This window comes from Dendrobates tinctorius, unplaced genomic scaffold, assembly GCF_039654945.1.
Source record: "Dendrobates tinctorius isolate UK_male_01 unplaced genomic scaffold, ASM3965494v1 ptg000126l, whole genome shotgun sequence".
NCBI classification, from domain to species: domain Eukaryota; kingdom Metazoa; phylum Chordata; class Amphibia; order Anura; family Dendrobatidae; genus Dendrobates; species Dendrobates tinctorius.
Window position 1 is genome coordinate 4,057,206 of NW_027361794.1, and position 17,109 is coordinate 4,074,314.

General features: G+C 45.6%; 2 protein-coding genes across 6 annotated transcripts in view; both read right to left on the reverse strand.

Annotated features, from left to right (window-relative positions):
- Positions 1–17,109, reverse strand: part of LOC141047266 (uncharacterized) — an 801,716-nt gene that overhangs the window by 695,927 nt on the left and 88,680 nt on the right. The gene's annotated exons all lie outside the window — the stretch shown is intronic.
- LOC141047237 (uncharacterized) overlaps positions 1–17,109 on the reverse strand; it is a 69,619-nt gene that overhangs the window by 20,357 nt on the left and 32,153 nt on the right. For 2 of the 5 annotated variants that reach the window (XM_073542222.1, XM_073542219.1), the window contains exon 1: positions 16,906–17,034. The exons of 2 other annotated variants lie outside the window; for them this stretch is intronic. The gene's annotated coding sequence lies outside the window, so the exon portion shown is untranslated. Of the gene's footprint in view, positions 1–1,165; positions 1,190–16,905; positions 17,035–17,109 lie in introns of those variants that run through there. One more of the 5 variants, XM_073542220.1, reaches the window with a different exon arrangement.

Genomic DNA, 17,109 nt, shown 5'->3' on the forward strand with positions numbered 1-17,109 from the left:
AAGGTGTGCTCAGTCCTTTTTAGATGCAGACTAACAAGCAGGTCTAATTTGATGCAGGTGTTAGTATTGGGAATGAAAATTTACAGGGTGATTCCATAATTTTTTCCCTCAGAATTGAGTGATTCCATAATTTTTACCCTACGCTTGGTTTAAAAAAGCAACCATTACTGACTACCACATTTTTTGTTCTTGATTTCTTTTAGTGTTTCTTAAAGCCAGAAAGTTGCCATTTGAATTGACTTTAGTTTTGTGCCATGTCTGTGATCTGCTTTTTTTTTCTACAAAATTAAACAACTGAATGAACATCCTCCAAGGCCGGTGATTCCATAATTTTTGCCGGGGTTGCATATATTTCCGATATTGCCACTATTTTTAAGTACAAAATCTAGCGTGAGATCCGTTTGAATCTCGAGAGGCCCTCTTCTGCTTTGAGACTGAAACACATGTTGAACCCATCTACGGTATACTGATATAGATCCAACCCTGGGAACTGAAATTCCTCCTGTAACATTTCGTATGATTTAAGCTTTCCCCGGTAAATCAACTGACCTATCAAACTAATGCCCATCTCCTCCCACTCACCAAAACCCTTCATATGGCTGATGTAACAGCAGCGGCTGTGCCCGCCGCCATCCCACTGGCACTGGGTCCTCCCGCAGCAGTCGCTTACCCGGCCTGTCGCGCGCTTCCTCCTCCTCCTGTTTCTTGGGCAGCTGCTAGCCTGCACATGAGCACTAGGACGCGGGCGCGCACCCGTCGGGTTGTTTAACCCTGCGGTGGGCGGCGGCCGATTAGTGGTCAGCCAATCGCCTGCCAGCAGGGGATATATCAGGCGTATCCCATAAGGGGAAGACGCCTGGTTATTGTGTGTCCTCCTGCACTAATTTGGCCGCCTATGGTTAATCTATAGGTTCTCCCTCTGTCTTGTGGTTTCCCCTTGTTCCAGCCTTGCCGTCGCTGCCATTGTTTGTTCTCCCTGCCTGTCTTCCGTCCTGCCAGTCCGTGTTCCGCAATCTACGTTCCCTGTTCTCCGTTTCCGTGCCGCCCGCTAGTGTCTTCCTGTTCCCTGTCCTGTTCCCCTGCCTGCTGTCTGTCTGTCGTCCTACTTGTCTCTGGTACTAACAGCCCAGTATCTCTCCTCGCGCTCTCCTCACGGAGCCCCTACCTTGCTTCCGGTGCAGCCGTTCTGTCCTGCCTGTGGTCACTCTGGTCCTTCAAGCCGCCCCTCTTGGTTCCAGCTGTAGCGGTGTCTGACCCCCCGCGGGCCTGCCCCTAACGGTCCCTGTATAGGGGTCGGTTCCACCTGGTGCGCTCGTCCCGGGGGCCTCAGTTCCGCGACCCAGAGGGTCCACTCTCGGACGCTGCCAAACCCCTGAAGCATCACAGCTGAACTCCTGAAAGTAAATGTTATCCCAGATAGGCGAAAATCTATTGAAACCCGTTACCTCCTAATCTGTTTAATTTTCTGCTATATCTTATGAATAAGATTGATAGTATGGTATTGAGATCCCAATTTTTTTTAAAATTGGCAATAGTCAATGGCATAGTCTTCATTATATACCTCAAACTACTAGGTATTTGTTCCTTCCCTGACGTCTCCCAAGATCTTTTGAGGTGCTGGCATTGTACAGATCTAAAATATATCCATGGATTAGGGAGTGTAAGATCCCCCTCTTCCTTCGGCCTCTGCAATATTTCCTGTCTAACTCTCGGACTTTTCCCAACCATACTAATTCACCAAATAATGATTTTATCCTCCGAAACCTACACAATGGGCTCCTAATAGGGGAGTTATGTAATACATAATAACTGTGGCATCACAATCATTTTGGTCTATAAGACTCTGGCAGCTGCGGGTCTTTTTCCGCTTTGGGGATGACCACGACAATGGCCTCCCTTATATAAGCAGGCAACAATCCCCTCTCCAACGACTCATTGAAAACCCCTATCAATTTGGTTATTAGTTCTTCGTTGAGGAATTTGTATTCCTCAGTTGGGATGCCGTCTGCCCCCAGAGCCCTTTCCCCCACTGGACACCAAGGCCTCCCTCAGCTCCTCCTCTGAAAGCAGTTCATCCAGCGATTCCCTTTCCACATTACTCAGTTTGGGAAGGTAAACCTCCCCTAGAAACCTGTTAATCTCCCCTTCCACCTGCTATAGCTTCGAGGAGTATAACTTACTATAGGATGCCCGAAAGACTTCTAAAATTTGCTCCCCCTGCATCACATTTCCATTCTCTGATTTTAATGCACATACGTGCGCAGAGTCATGTTACGCAGAAGCCACCACTGAGAGCAAGTGTCCCACTTTTTCACCCTCCTCATAAAAAGCTTCCTTTTGGAAAGCCCTCAACCTCTCCACCCTCCTCATATGCAATTTGTTTACCTCTTCTTGAGCTATCTTCATGCGATTTTGTATTTCTCTTGAACATTGATTGCTCAGTGCTTCCTCTGCTGCCCTCAATTCCTCCATCACCGCTTTATCAGAGTTTCTAGAATTAGTCTTATGCCTTGAGACATCTCTGAACAAAATTCCCCTTAAGTATGCCTTCATAGTATCCCATATTATATGTTGCTCTGCAATAGCCTCATTTAACCTGAAGAAATCTTTCCCATATCCAGAAGTTGCAACCAAAAGAGTGAATTTTCCATCCCAATCCCACCGCATTTCTTTGGTCCTCGATTTGTAATGGCACCACTACCGGACTATGATTCGACAAAACTCTTGACAGGTACTCCACCTCCTGCACTAAATTATCCATCAAATCATTTCCAAAAGCTACATCAATACGAGACAGAGATCAATATGTTGCCGAGCAACAAGAATAACAATACTTATCCACGTTTCGTACTCTTCATAAATCCATCCAGGCTACATCTCGCAAATAATTACCAAATGCCGTCTCATTCCCTTCACTCCTCAACAAAGCATGTCTTTCCATGTCCCAGTGGTCATTAGCAATATTATTCACATCCCCCACTATAAGTAGAGGAACCCCTACCCACCTACCCGATATTTCTAAAATTTCTTGTAGCTTTTTTCTAGAATATGGTGGAGGAATATACACCGAAACAATACATAATAATCTATTTAAAATCTTATGCACTACAAACACATATTGACAGCCTTTGTCAATTACGCCCTCCACGTCCTCAAACAGAATACTTGTATGTACCGGCATTAACACCCCTCTGGCATAAGTTGAGAACGTTGAGTGATATGCCTTCCTCACCCATCTCCTCTGTAACACAGCTACTTTATCATTAACCAAGTGCATTTCCTGAAGGCATATCACGAGGGCCTCTATTTCAAAATATATTGCAATATTGCTGTACGCTTCGTGCTTTTAGATAAACTCCTGATGTTCCAGCTCAAAATTTTAACTCTACCTCCCATCTCATTCTATGACACCAGGATTTCGTTTCTCATCCCTCATAACCCTAACCCTCCACCCCCCCCACACCCCCTTCCCAACCACCCACCTTCCCTCCTTTCCTCATTATTAAATCTCAACTTAAACACCCCTCCAACTGCCCCCACCCACTCCCACAGCGTAGGTCCGAGATTCTGGACAAATAACTTTCCTTTGTAACACTCCACCACTACATCTCTCCCGCCCACCATTAACAGAATAAGAATGTTACAATACGTCTCATCACATCATAAAACAGTCACTACTTTGCTATTCAAAGTTAACAATCTTGATAACAACTAACGGTAATCAACTGTCTCACAAACACATAGAGCCGACTTCAGCGGGCCCTCTCCACTCCAATATGTTTAGCATTTTGGTCCAGCCAGTGTGTCGCCTCCTCATGGTTTTGAAAAAAATGAACCCTCTACATCGCCACCACCCTTAGTATGGCCGGATACATCATTGATTAAGCCTAGCCCAATCCACGCAGTCACCTCTTGACCTCTCAGAACTTCTTCCTGAGCTTTTGGACCGCCACAGAGTAATCAGGGTAGAAAGATATCAGGTTGCCATCTATATTAGTTCATCTAAATTTCTGGCTCTTCTAAGTAGAATGTCCCAGTCCCAATAATTCAGGATTTTTGCCAGGATAGCTTTCGAGGAAGACCCAGGGGGCAGAGGTCTAGAGGGTACTCGGTGTTCCCTTTCAACGGCAAACACTTTAGTAAGGCTGTCTCCTCTCACTTTAGTTTTCAGTCATGACTCAATATAATCTGTGGGGTTGCTCGTCTCCACCTTTTCAGGCATATCGACTATTCTTAAATTATTCCTGCGGGAACGGTTTTCAAGATCGTCAATTTTAAACTTCAGCTCCACAATACTTTGGACATATTTTTTCTCACTTTTTAACAGTTCGGTAATTTGGTCCTCAGCACTCCCCACAAGTTCCTCCGCCACCTCCACTCTCATCACCATTTTTTGCATGGCAGAGCGAAAAGCAGCAACCTCACCCTTTAAATCATCCACCTGCAGGGTCAAAGCCGTGAGTGCAGTTTTGCAAAATATTACCACTGAAAATACGTCTTTTAAAGTCGGTTCAACCATATCAGTTGCACATACATCCATAGACTGATTACCATGCATAGGGATGTGAGGGACTCCCACCGCAGGTGAGGAGTAAACTAAATCTGGTGCTCTATCTGAACGCATGTGGGACCTCTGAGCCTCCTCCCTGCCCTGTGCCCGGGTTCTTCCTTCCATCTGCTCCCTTGGGTCATCCACTTCTCCAGCCCCATCACCTCCAGCTCCCAGTCACATCTGCTTAGCCTCCTCCATCCTGGCAGATTTATCCAGCTTGGAGTTCACCTCTAGGTGCATTCTATATGCGGCGCTTGCCTTTGCTGCCTCCTCTTCTGCAGACTCGGCGCCATCCTGGGCCTGAGATTATCCAGCCATCCCCGGCACCTTCTGCCTCCTGCGTGTCACCGAGGGTTCAAAGATCTTCACCACTGTGCTCCCTCTGCTCACCGGGTAACTGGGCACACTAGCGGTAGCAGCAGGCGTTTGGCGGCGCCTCCGTTCAGCCTTTAGCACAGTAAATGCAGCGGGAGAGATTCAGCTCACGTCTTTTCATATTGCTCGATAGGCCACGCCCCCAACATTATATCTTTGCTTTCCTTCAGAACGTACTATCTGATGTCTCCCTCCTGGCACACAACACCATATCAATTCAGGTCTGCAATCAGGTAGACCAAAGGTCTGTATTTCTCACTTTCTATCTGACTCATCACAAAGAAATTGTTCTCCTGTGTGCCCGTGTAGCTCAGTATGAGGTCTCCCACAAACCCCACACAGTATGACGGCCCCCACAGACCCCACACAGTATGACGGCCCCCACATTACCTCACACAGCATCATGGCCACCACAACCTGCTACATAAAATAAGGACCTCCAGTCATTATGGAGGCCCTTACCGTCCAGCACAACCCCTTACTCAGCATAATGGCCTCTACCAGCCACACATTTAGTATGAGAGTCCCAACAACTCTTCTCTTAATATTAAGCCCACACAATTCCTGATATTTAAAAAAACAGACTCACTACTTACCCAACCCTGTTCCCGAGGTGCACTGCTCCAGTCTGTTAAATGTGAGTACTGAGGCACCATACTACAGGTGTGATGTAGTGACGTCATTGTGCCAGCAGTGCAGAGTCACAGACTCACAAGCAAAGGCTGAATGATGGATCCGGAGCTTTTGACTCCCTGATTGACTATTCTATTCAATGGTATCACCGTCATGGCAGTGTGGATATCGCTGAAATTGTGATGATGGGAAGGAGAGGATGGCCAATACTAAACCAGACAAGCCCTCTCAATTCTTGGGCAAAATAGCGACTGAGTGGGCAACCTTTACGGATAAGACACTCCTGCCTATCCAACTATTGTATGGTAAATATCCCATAGATCAAGGGTGGGGAACCTCAGGCCCCAGGGCCATTTACGGCCCTCGATGACCTTTTATCAGGCCCCCGAGCAGATTCGCAGGGACCGCATTCTTGGGCAGGGAGCTGTATTTTGATTGCCACAAGCTCATTAATTTCTTCTTGCTCTGTTAGCACACACACGCAGTGTTCACTACTGAACATTGAAGGGCATGCAATGAAAGATTAAGTCATGAAACCAGTGCCAGAGTCAGGATGCAGTTTGTGGGCGGAGTTTGTACGGCCACTGAAGGATGGTATAAATATCCAAATGGCCCTTGGCAGAAAAAAAAGATTCCACACCCCTGACATAGATCCTGGGTTGATTAGTATCTGCATCAAGAATAGGCTAAGTGAGTGTTTATTAATTAGCTGTGAGGATGTTCGTGGGGTGGATAGTACCATATTGTGCATGTAGGAGGCAGTACTGTGGGAACATTAGAAAGTGGGGGAAGGCAGTATTGTGAGAACATTATACTGTGTATGAGGGGGATGCCAGTCCTGTGGAAACATTTTCCTGCATGTATGGGAACCTGCTATTGTGGGAAAATTATACTACATAGGGAGTTGGCGGTACTGTGGGAACATTATACTGTGTGTGGTGGGATGATGGTACTATGGAAATATCATACTGTGTGGAGAGAATGGCAGTACTGTGAGAAGATTATACTGTGTGTGGTGGAATGGTATACTGTGAGAAGATTATACTATGTGTGGAGGGAACTTCGGTATTGTGAGAAGATTATACTAAATGTGGGTATGGCGGAACTGTGGAAATATCTTTTGTGTGAGAGCTGCCAATATTGTGGAAACTTTATTCTGTGTGAGGGGCATCATATATACTGCATAAGGGGTGTAAAATGGTGTGTCATAAGAAGAACAATTCCTCGGGGCTGTGCGACATTTGTACAAAAAGACTACCATCTACCATCCAGATGGGAGCCTACGGAATCAATGGAAAAAGGGAAACTTTCAGGAAGAAAGAGTCTAGAAGGTACACCAGGTCAGGTGACCTTGATGACACAGTTTCCTGTTATTGTGAAGGCCATAGCCTCAAAGCCAGAACAGATTTGGCGCCAAGCAAAACAATGGGGTGCCAGGGAAGAATTTGAGGTACCAGGCCATGGTAAAGAGCCCGAGGCAGCTGGTTGTGACGGCAGAACCCAGGCGGCATAGTCTCAAACCCCAGACTATACCAGCCAAGGTCCAAGAACCAGACCTGCGCTGGCCAAGACCCTTAGTCCAGAGTTTGCCTGTCAAGGCCCGAGAACCTAACCTGTGGCAGTCAAGACCCAGAGTATAGATTATGCCAGGCAAGAGCAGAGTCCCAGCTCTTACTACTTCTGGTACAAGAGACGGATATATACTGAAAAAGGGGCATAATGGGGGCATTATACTGTGGGGGCATCATGTATACTGAATAAGGGGCATAATGGAGGCATTACACTGTGTGGGGGCATCATATATACTGAATAAGGGGCATAATGGGGCATTACACTGTGTGGGGGCATCATATATACTGAATAAGGGGCATAATGGGGCATTACACTGTGTGGGGGGCATCATATATACTGAATAAGGGGCATAATGGGGGCATTACACTGTGTGGGGGCATCATATATACTGAATAAGGGGCATAATGGGGGCATTATACTGTGTGGGGGCATCGTATATACTGAATATGGGACATAATGGGGGCATTACACTGTGTGGGGGGCATCATATATACTGAATAAGGGGCATAATGGGGACATTACACTGTGTGGGGGCATCATATATACTGAATAAGGGGCATAATGGGGGCATCATATATACTGAATAAGGGGCATAATGGGGGCATTACACTGTGTGGGGGGCATCATATATACTGAATAAGGGACATAATGGGGGCATTACAGTGTGTGGGGACATCATATATACTGAATAAGGGACATAATGGGAGCATTACACTGTGTGGGGGTATGATATATACTGAATAAGGGGCATAATGGGAGCATTACACTGTGTGGGGGCATCATATATACTTAATAAGGGGCATAATGGGGGCACTACACTGTGTGGGGGCATCATATATACTTAATAAGGGGCATAATGGGGCATTACACTGTGTGGGGGGAATCATATATACTGAATAAGGGACATAATGGGAGCATTACACTGTGTGGGGGCATCATATATACTGAATAAGGGGCATAATGGGGCATTACACTGTGTGGGGGGCATCATATATACTGAATAAGGGGCATAATGGGGCATTACACTGTGTGGGGGGCATCATATATACTGAATAAGGGACATAACGGGAGCATTACACTGTGTGGGGGCATCATATATACTTAATAAGGGGCATAATGGGGCATTACACTGTGTAGGGGCATCATATATACTTAGTAAGGAGCATTATGGGGGCATTACACTGTGTGGGGGCATCATATATACTGAATAAGGGGCATAATGGAGGCATTACACTGTGTGGGGGCATCATATATACTGAATAAGGGGAATAATGGGGGCAATACACTGTGGAGGCATCATATATACTGAATAAGGGGCATAATGGGGGCATTACACTGTGTGGGGGGCATCATATATACTGAATAAGGGACATAATGGGGGCATTACACTGTGGGGGCATCATATATACTGAATAAGGGGCATAATGGGGCATTACACTGTGTGGGGGGCATCATATATACTGAATAAGGGGCATAATGGGGGCATTACACTGTGGGGGCATCATATATACTGAATAAGGGGCATAATGGGGACATTACACTGTGTGGGTGCTTCATATATACTGAATAAGGGGCATAATGGGGGCATTACACTGTGGGGGCATCATATATACTGAATAAGGGGCATAATGGGGGAATTACACTGTGTGGGGGGCATCATATATAATGAATAAGGGGCATAATGGGGGCATTACATTGTGTGGGGGCATCATATATACTGAATAAGGGGCATAATGGGGGCATTACACTGTGTGGGGGGCATCATATATACTGCATAAGGGGCATAATGGGGGCATTACACTGTGTGGGGGCATCATATATACTGAATAAGGGGCATAATGGGGGCATTACACTGTGTGTGGCATCATATATACTGAATAAGGGGCATAATGGGGGCATTACACTGTGTGGGGGCATCATATATACTTAGTAAGGAGCATTAGGGGGGCATTACACTGTGTGGGGGCATAATATACACTGAATAAGGGGCATAATGGAAGCATTACACTGTGTGAGGGGCATCATATATACTGAATAAGGGGCATAATGGGGGCATTACACTGTGTGGGGGCATCATATATACTTAGTAAGGAGCATTATGGGGGCATTACACTGTGTTGGGGCATCATATACACTGAATAAGGGGCATAATGGGAGCATTACACTGTGTGAGGGGCATCATATATACTGAATAAGGGGCATAATGGGGGCATTACACTGTGTGGGAGGCATCATATATACTGAATAAGGGGCATAATGGGGGCATTACACTGTGTGGGGGCATCATATATACTGAATAAGGGGCATAATGGGGCATTACACTATGTGAGGGGCATCATATATACTGAATAAGGGGAATAATGGGGGCATTACACTGTGTGGGGGCATCATATATACTGAATAAGGGGCATAATGGGGGCATTACACTGTGTGGGGGTATCATATATACTGAATAAGGGGCATAATGGGGGCATTACACTGTGGGGGCATCATATATACTGAATAAGGGGCATAATGGAGGCATTACACTGTGTGGGGGTATCATATATACTGAATAAGGGGCATAATGGGGCATTACACTGTGTGGGGGCATCATATATACTGAATAAGGGGCATAATGGGGCATTACACTGTGTGGGGGGCATCATATATACTGAATAAGGGGCATAATGGGGGCATTACACTGTGTGGGGGCATCATATATACTGAATAAGGGGCATAATGGGGGCATTATACTGTGTGGGGGGCATCATATATACTGAATAAGGGGCATAATGGGGACATTACACTGTGTGGGGGCATCATATATACTGAATAAGGGGCATAATGGGGGCATCATATATACTGAATAAGGGGCATAATGCGGGCATTACACTGTGTGGGGGGCATCATATATACTGAATAAGGGACATAATGGGGGCATTACACTGTGTGTGGACATCATATATACTGAATAAGGGACATAATGGGAGCATTACACTGTGTGGGGGCATGATATATACTGAATAAGGGGAATAATGGGAGCATTACACTGTGTGGGGGCATCATATATACTTGATAAGGGGCATAATGGGGGCACTACACTGTGTGGGGGCATCATATATACTTAATAAGGGGCATAATTGGGCATTACACTGTGTGGGGGGCATCATATATACTGAATAAGGGACATAATGGGAGCATTACACTGTGTGGGGGCATCATATATACTGAATAAGGGGCATAATGGGGGCATTACACTGTGTGGGGGCATCATATATACTGAATAAGGGGCATAATGGGGGCATTACACTGTGTGGGGGCATCATATATACTTAGTAAGGAGCATTAGGGGGGCATTACACTGTGTGGGGGCATAATATACACTGAATAAGGGGCATAATGGGAGCATTACACTGTGTGAGGGGCATCATATATACTGAATAAGGGGCATAATGGGGGCATTACACTGTGTGGGGGCATCATATATACTTAGTAAGGAGCATTATGGGGGCATTACACTGTGTGGGGGCATCATATACACTGAATAAGGGGCATAATGGGAGCATTACACTGTGTGAGGGGCATCATATATACTGAATAAGGGGCATAATGGGGGCATTACACTGTGTGGGAGGCATCATATATACTGAATAAGGGGCATAATGGGGGCATTACACTATGTGGGGGCATCATATATACTGAATAAGGGGCATAATGGGGCATTACACTGTGTGAGGGGCATCATATATACTGAATAAGGGGCATAATGGGGGCATTACACTGTGTGGGGGCATCATATATACTGAATAAGGGGCATAATGGGGGCATTACACTGTGTGGGGGCATCATATATACTGAATAAGGGGCATAATGGGGGCATTACACTGTGGGGGCATCATATATACTGAATAAGGGGCATAATGGAGGCATTACACTGTGTGGGGGCATCATATATACTGAATAAGGGGCATAATGGGGCATTACACTGTGTGGGGGCATCATATATACTGAATAAGGGGCATAATGGGGCATTACACTGTGTGGGGGGCATCATATATACTGAATAAGGGGCATAATGGGGGCATAACACTGTGTGGGGGCATCATATATACTGAATAAGGGGCATAATGGGGGCATTATACTGTGTGGGGGCATCGTATATACTGAATAAGGGACATAATGGGGGCATTACACTGTGTGGGGGGCATCATATATACTGAATAAGGGGCATAATGGGGACATTACACTGTGTGGGGGCATCATATATACTGAATAAGGGGCATAACGGGGGCATCATATATACTGAATAAGGGGCATAATGGGGGCATTACACTGTGTGGGGGGCATCATATATACTGAATAAGAGACATAATGGGGGCATTACACTGTGTGGGGACATCATATATACTGAATAAGGGACATAATGGGAGCATTACACTGTGTGGGGGCATGATATATACTGAATAAGGGGCATAATGGGAGCATTACACTGTGTGGGGGCATCATATATACTTAATAAGGGGCATAATGGGGGCACTACACTGTGTGGGGGCATCATATATACTTAATAAGGGGCATAATGGGGCATTACACTGTGTGGGGGGCATCATATATACTGAATAAGGGACATAATGGGAGCATTACACTGTGTGGGGGCATCATATATACTGAATAAGGGGCATAATGGGGCATTACACTGTGTGGGGGGGTATCATATATACTGAATAAGGGGCATAATGGGGCATTATACTGTGTGGGGGGCATCATATATACTGAATAAGGGACATAACGGGAGCATTACACTGTGTGGGGGCATCATATATACTTAATAAGGGGCATAATGGGGCATTACACTGTGTAGGGGCATCATATATACTTAGTAAGGAGCATTATGGGGGCATTACACTGTGTGGGGGCATCATATATACTGAATAAGGGGCATAATGGAGGCATTACACTGTGTGGGGGCATCATATATACTGAATAAGGGGAATAATGGGGGCATTACACTGTGGGGGCATCATATATACTGAATAAGGGGCATAATGGGGGCATTACACTGTGTGGGGGGCATCATATATACTGAATAAGGGACATAATGGGGGCATTACACTGTGGGGGCATCATATATACTGAATAAGGGGCATAATGGGGCATTACACTGTGTGGGGGGCATCATATATACTGAATAAGGGGCATAATGGGGGCATTACACTGTGTGGGGGGCATCATATATACTGAATAAGGGACATAATGGGGGCATTACACTGTGGGGACATGATATATACTGAATAAGGGGCATAATGGGAACATTACACTGTGTGGGGGCATCATATATACTGAATAAGGGGCATAATGGGGGCATTACACTGTGGGGGCATCATATATACTGAATAAGGGGCATAATGGGGACATTACACTGTGTGGGGGCATCATATATACTGAATAAGGGGCATAATGGGGGCATTACACTGTGGGGGCATCATATATACTGAATAAGGGGCATAATGGGGGCATTACACTGTGTGGGGGGCATCATATATAGTGAATAAGGGGCATAATGGGGGCATTACATTGTGTGGGGGCATCATATATACTGAATAAGGGGCATAATGGGGGCATTACACTGTGTGGGGGCATCATATATACTGAATAAGGGGCATAATGGGGGCATTACACTGTGTGGGGCATCATATATACTGCATAAGGGACATAATGGGGGCATTACACTGTGTGGGGGCATCATATATACTGAATAAGGGGCATAATGGGGACATTACACTGTGTGGGGGCATCATATATACTGAATAAGGGGCATAATGTGGGCATTACACTGTGTGGGGGGCATCATATATACTGAATAAGGGACATAATGGGGCATTACACTGTGTGGGGGCATCATATATACTGAATAAGGGGCATAATGGGGGCATTACACTGTGTGGGGGCATCATATATACTTAGTAAGGAGCATTAGGGGGGCATTACACTGTGTGGGGGCATAATATACACTGAATAAGGGGCATAATGGGAGCATTACACTGTGTGAGGGGCATCATATATACTGAATAAGGGGCATAATGGGGGCATTACACTGTGTGGGGGCATCATATATACTTAGTAAGGAGCATTATGGGGGCATTACACTGTGTGGGGGCATCATATACACTGAATAAGGGGCATAATGGGAGCATTACACTGTGTGAGGGGCATCATATATACTGAATAAGGGGCATAATGGGGGCATTACACTGTGTGGGAGGCATCATATATACTGAATAAGGGGCATAATGGGGGCATTACACTGTGTGGGGGCATCATATATACTGAATAAGGGGCATAATGGGGCATTACACTGTGTGAGGGGCATCATATATACTGAATAAGGGGCATAATGTGGGCATTACACTGTGTGGGGGCATCATATATACTGAATAAGGGGTATAATGGGGGCATTACACTGTGTGGGGGCATCATATATACTGAATAAGGGGCATAATGGGGGCATTACACTGTGGGGGCATCATATATACTGAATAAGGGGCATAATGGAGGCATTACACTGTGTGGGGGCATCATATATACTGAATAAGGGGCATAATGGGGCATTACACTGTGTGGGGGCATCATATATACTGAATAAGGGGCATAATGGGGCATTACACTGTGTGGGGGGCATCATGGGGGCATTACACTGTGTGGGGGCATCATATATACTGAATAAGGGGCATAATGGGGGCATTATACTGTGTGGGGGCATCGTATATACTGAATAAGGGACATAATGGGGGCATTTCACTGTGTGGGGGGCATCATATATACTGAATAAGGGGCATAATGGGGACATTACACTGTGTGGGGGCATCATATATACTGAATAAGGGGCATAATGGGGGCATCATATATACTGAATAAGGGGCATAATGGGGGCATCATATATACTGAATAAGGGGCATAATGGGGGCATTACACTGTGTGGGGGGCATCATATATACTGAATAAGGGACATAATGGGTCATTACACTGTGTGGGGACATCATATATACTGAATAAGGGACATAATGGGAGCATTACACTGTGTGGGGGTATGATATATACTGAATAAGGGGCATAATGGGAGCATTACACTGTGTGGGGGCATCATATATACTTAATAAGGGGCATAATGGGGGCACTACACTGTGTGGGGGCATCATATATACTTAATAAGGGGCATAATGGGGCATTACACTGTGTGGGGGGCATCATATATACTGAATAAGGGACATAATGGGAGCATTACACTGTGTGGGGGCATCATATATACTGAATAAGGGGCATAATGGGGCATTACACTGTGTGGGGGGCATCATATATACTGAATAAGGGGCATAATGGGGCATTACACTGTGTGGGGGGCATCATATATACTGAATAAGGGACATAACGGGAGCATTACACTGTGTGGGGGCATCATATATACTTAATAAAGGGCATAATGGGGCATTACACTGTGTAGGGGCATCATATATACTTAGTAAGGAGCATTATGGGGGCATTACACTGTGTGGGGGCATCATATATACTGAATAAGGGGCATAATGGAGGCATTACACTGTGTGGGGGCATCATATATACTGAATGAGGGGAATAATGGGGGCATTACACTGTGGGGGCATCATATATACTGAATAAGGGGCATAATGGGGGCATTACACTGTGTGGGGGGCATCATATATACTGAATAAGGGACATAATGGGGGCATTACACTGTGGGGGCATCATATATACTGAATAAGGGGCATAATGGGGCATTACACTGTGTGGGGGGCATCATATATACTGAATAAGGGGCATAATGGGGGCATTACACTGTGTGGGGGCATCATATATACTGAATAAGGGACATAATGGGGGCATTACACTGTGGGGGCATGATATATACTGAATAAGGGGCATAATGGGGGCATTACACTGTGGGGGCATCATATATACTGAATAAGGGGCATAATGGGGACATTACACTGTGTGGGGGCATCATATATACTGAATAAGGGGCATAATGGGGGCATTACACTGTGGGGGCATCATATATACCGAATAAGGGGCATAATGGGGGCATTACACTGTGTGGGGGGCATCATATATACTGAATAAGGGGCATAATGGGGGCATTACACTGTGTGGGGACATCATATATACTGAATAAGGGACATAATGGGAGCATTACACTGTGTGGGGGGCATCATATATACTGAATAAGGGGCATAATGGGAGCATTACACCGTGTGGGGGCATCATATATACTTAATAAGGGGCATAATGGGGCATTACACTGTGTGGGGGCATCATATATACTGAATAAGGGGCATAATGGGGGCATTACACTGTGTGGGGGCATCATATATACTTAATAAGGGGCATAATGGGAGCATTACACTGTGTGGGGGCATCATATATACTTAATAAGGGGCATAATGGGGGCATTACACTGTGTGGGGGCATCATATATACTGAATAAGGGGCATAATGGTGGCATTACACTGTGTGGGGGGCATCATATATACTGAATAAGGGGCATAATGGAGGCATTACACTGTGTGGGGGCATCATATATACTGAATAAGGGGCATAATGGGGGCATTACACTGTGTGGGGGGCATCATATATACTGAATAAGGGGCATAATGGGGACATTACACTGTGTGGGGGGCATCATATATACTGAATAAGGGGCATAATGGGGGCATTATACTGTGTGGGGGCATCATATATACTGAATAAGGGGCATAATGGGGACATTACACTGTGTGGGGGCATCATTTATACTGAATAAGGGAAATAATGAGGGCATTACACTGTGTGGGGGCATCATATATACTGAATAAGGGGCATAATGGGGGCATTATACTGTGTGGGGGCATCATATATACTGAATAAGGGGCATAATGGGGACATTACACTGTGTGGGGGCATCATTTATACTGAATAAGGGACATAATGAGGGCATTACACTGTGTGGGGGCATCATATATACTGAATAAGGGGCATAATGGGGACATTACACTGTGTGGGGGCATCATTTATACTGAATAAGGGACATAATGAGGGCATTACACTGTGTGGGGGCATCATATATACTGAATAAGGGGCATAATGGAGGCATTACACTGTGTGGGGGCATCATTTATACTGAATAAGGGGCATAATGGGGGCATTATACTGTGTGGGGGCATCATATATACTGAATAAGGGGCATAATGGGGGCATTATACTGTGTGGGGGCATTATATACACTGAATAAGGGGCATAATGGGAGCATTACATTGTGTGGGGCCAAGAAAGGGGCCCTGTACTATGAGAACAATCCGTTTCTCCCTTCCTGTCTTCTATAATTGGGTCGTATGTATCTATTAGGGTATGTGCACACGGTGCGGATTCTGCTGCGGATCCGCAGCGTTTCAGGCCCTGCGGGTCCGCAGCAGATTTAGGTGCGCTGTACAGTAGCATTGTTTTCAATGGTAAACTAGAAAACGCTGTGCACATGCTGCAGATTTTCCTGCGGTTTACAATCCGCAGCATGTAAATTCTTTTGTGCAGAAACACTGCGGTTTCACACCTCAACCATTATGAGGTGTGAAACCGCAGGCAAATCCGCAGAGCCAAAAAACTCTGTGTGCACATACCCTTACAGGAAACAGAACAAAAACACAATGATTCTTATAAAGTGGCAACAAAGACGCCAAAAGAGTATGAGTGCTGAATGGGTTAATGTCCCCCACGCTCAGTAATGGGGAATCTCCAGCACCTACCTCCACCCGCAGAGCCGCACTCCGCTCTGTGCGCACAGGACCTGTGATGAGGTCACAGGAGGGGAGGAGTCAGGGGTCACATGATATCCGGAGTGGAGACTTCAGTCAGTGACATTCCCGCCATTATTCCCCCTCACTACTGGCACAATTACCCCGCGCCGCCTTTTCTACACAGTGTTATGTGTGGAATGTAACATGTGATTT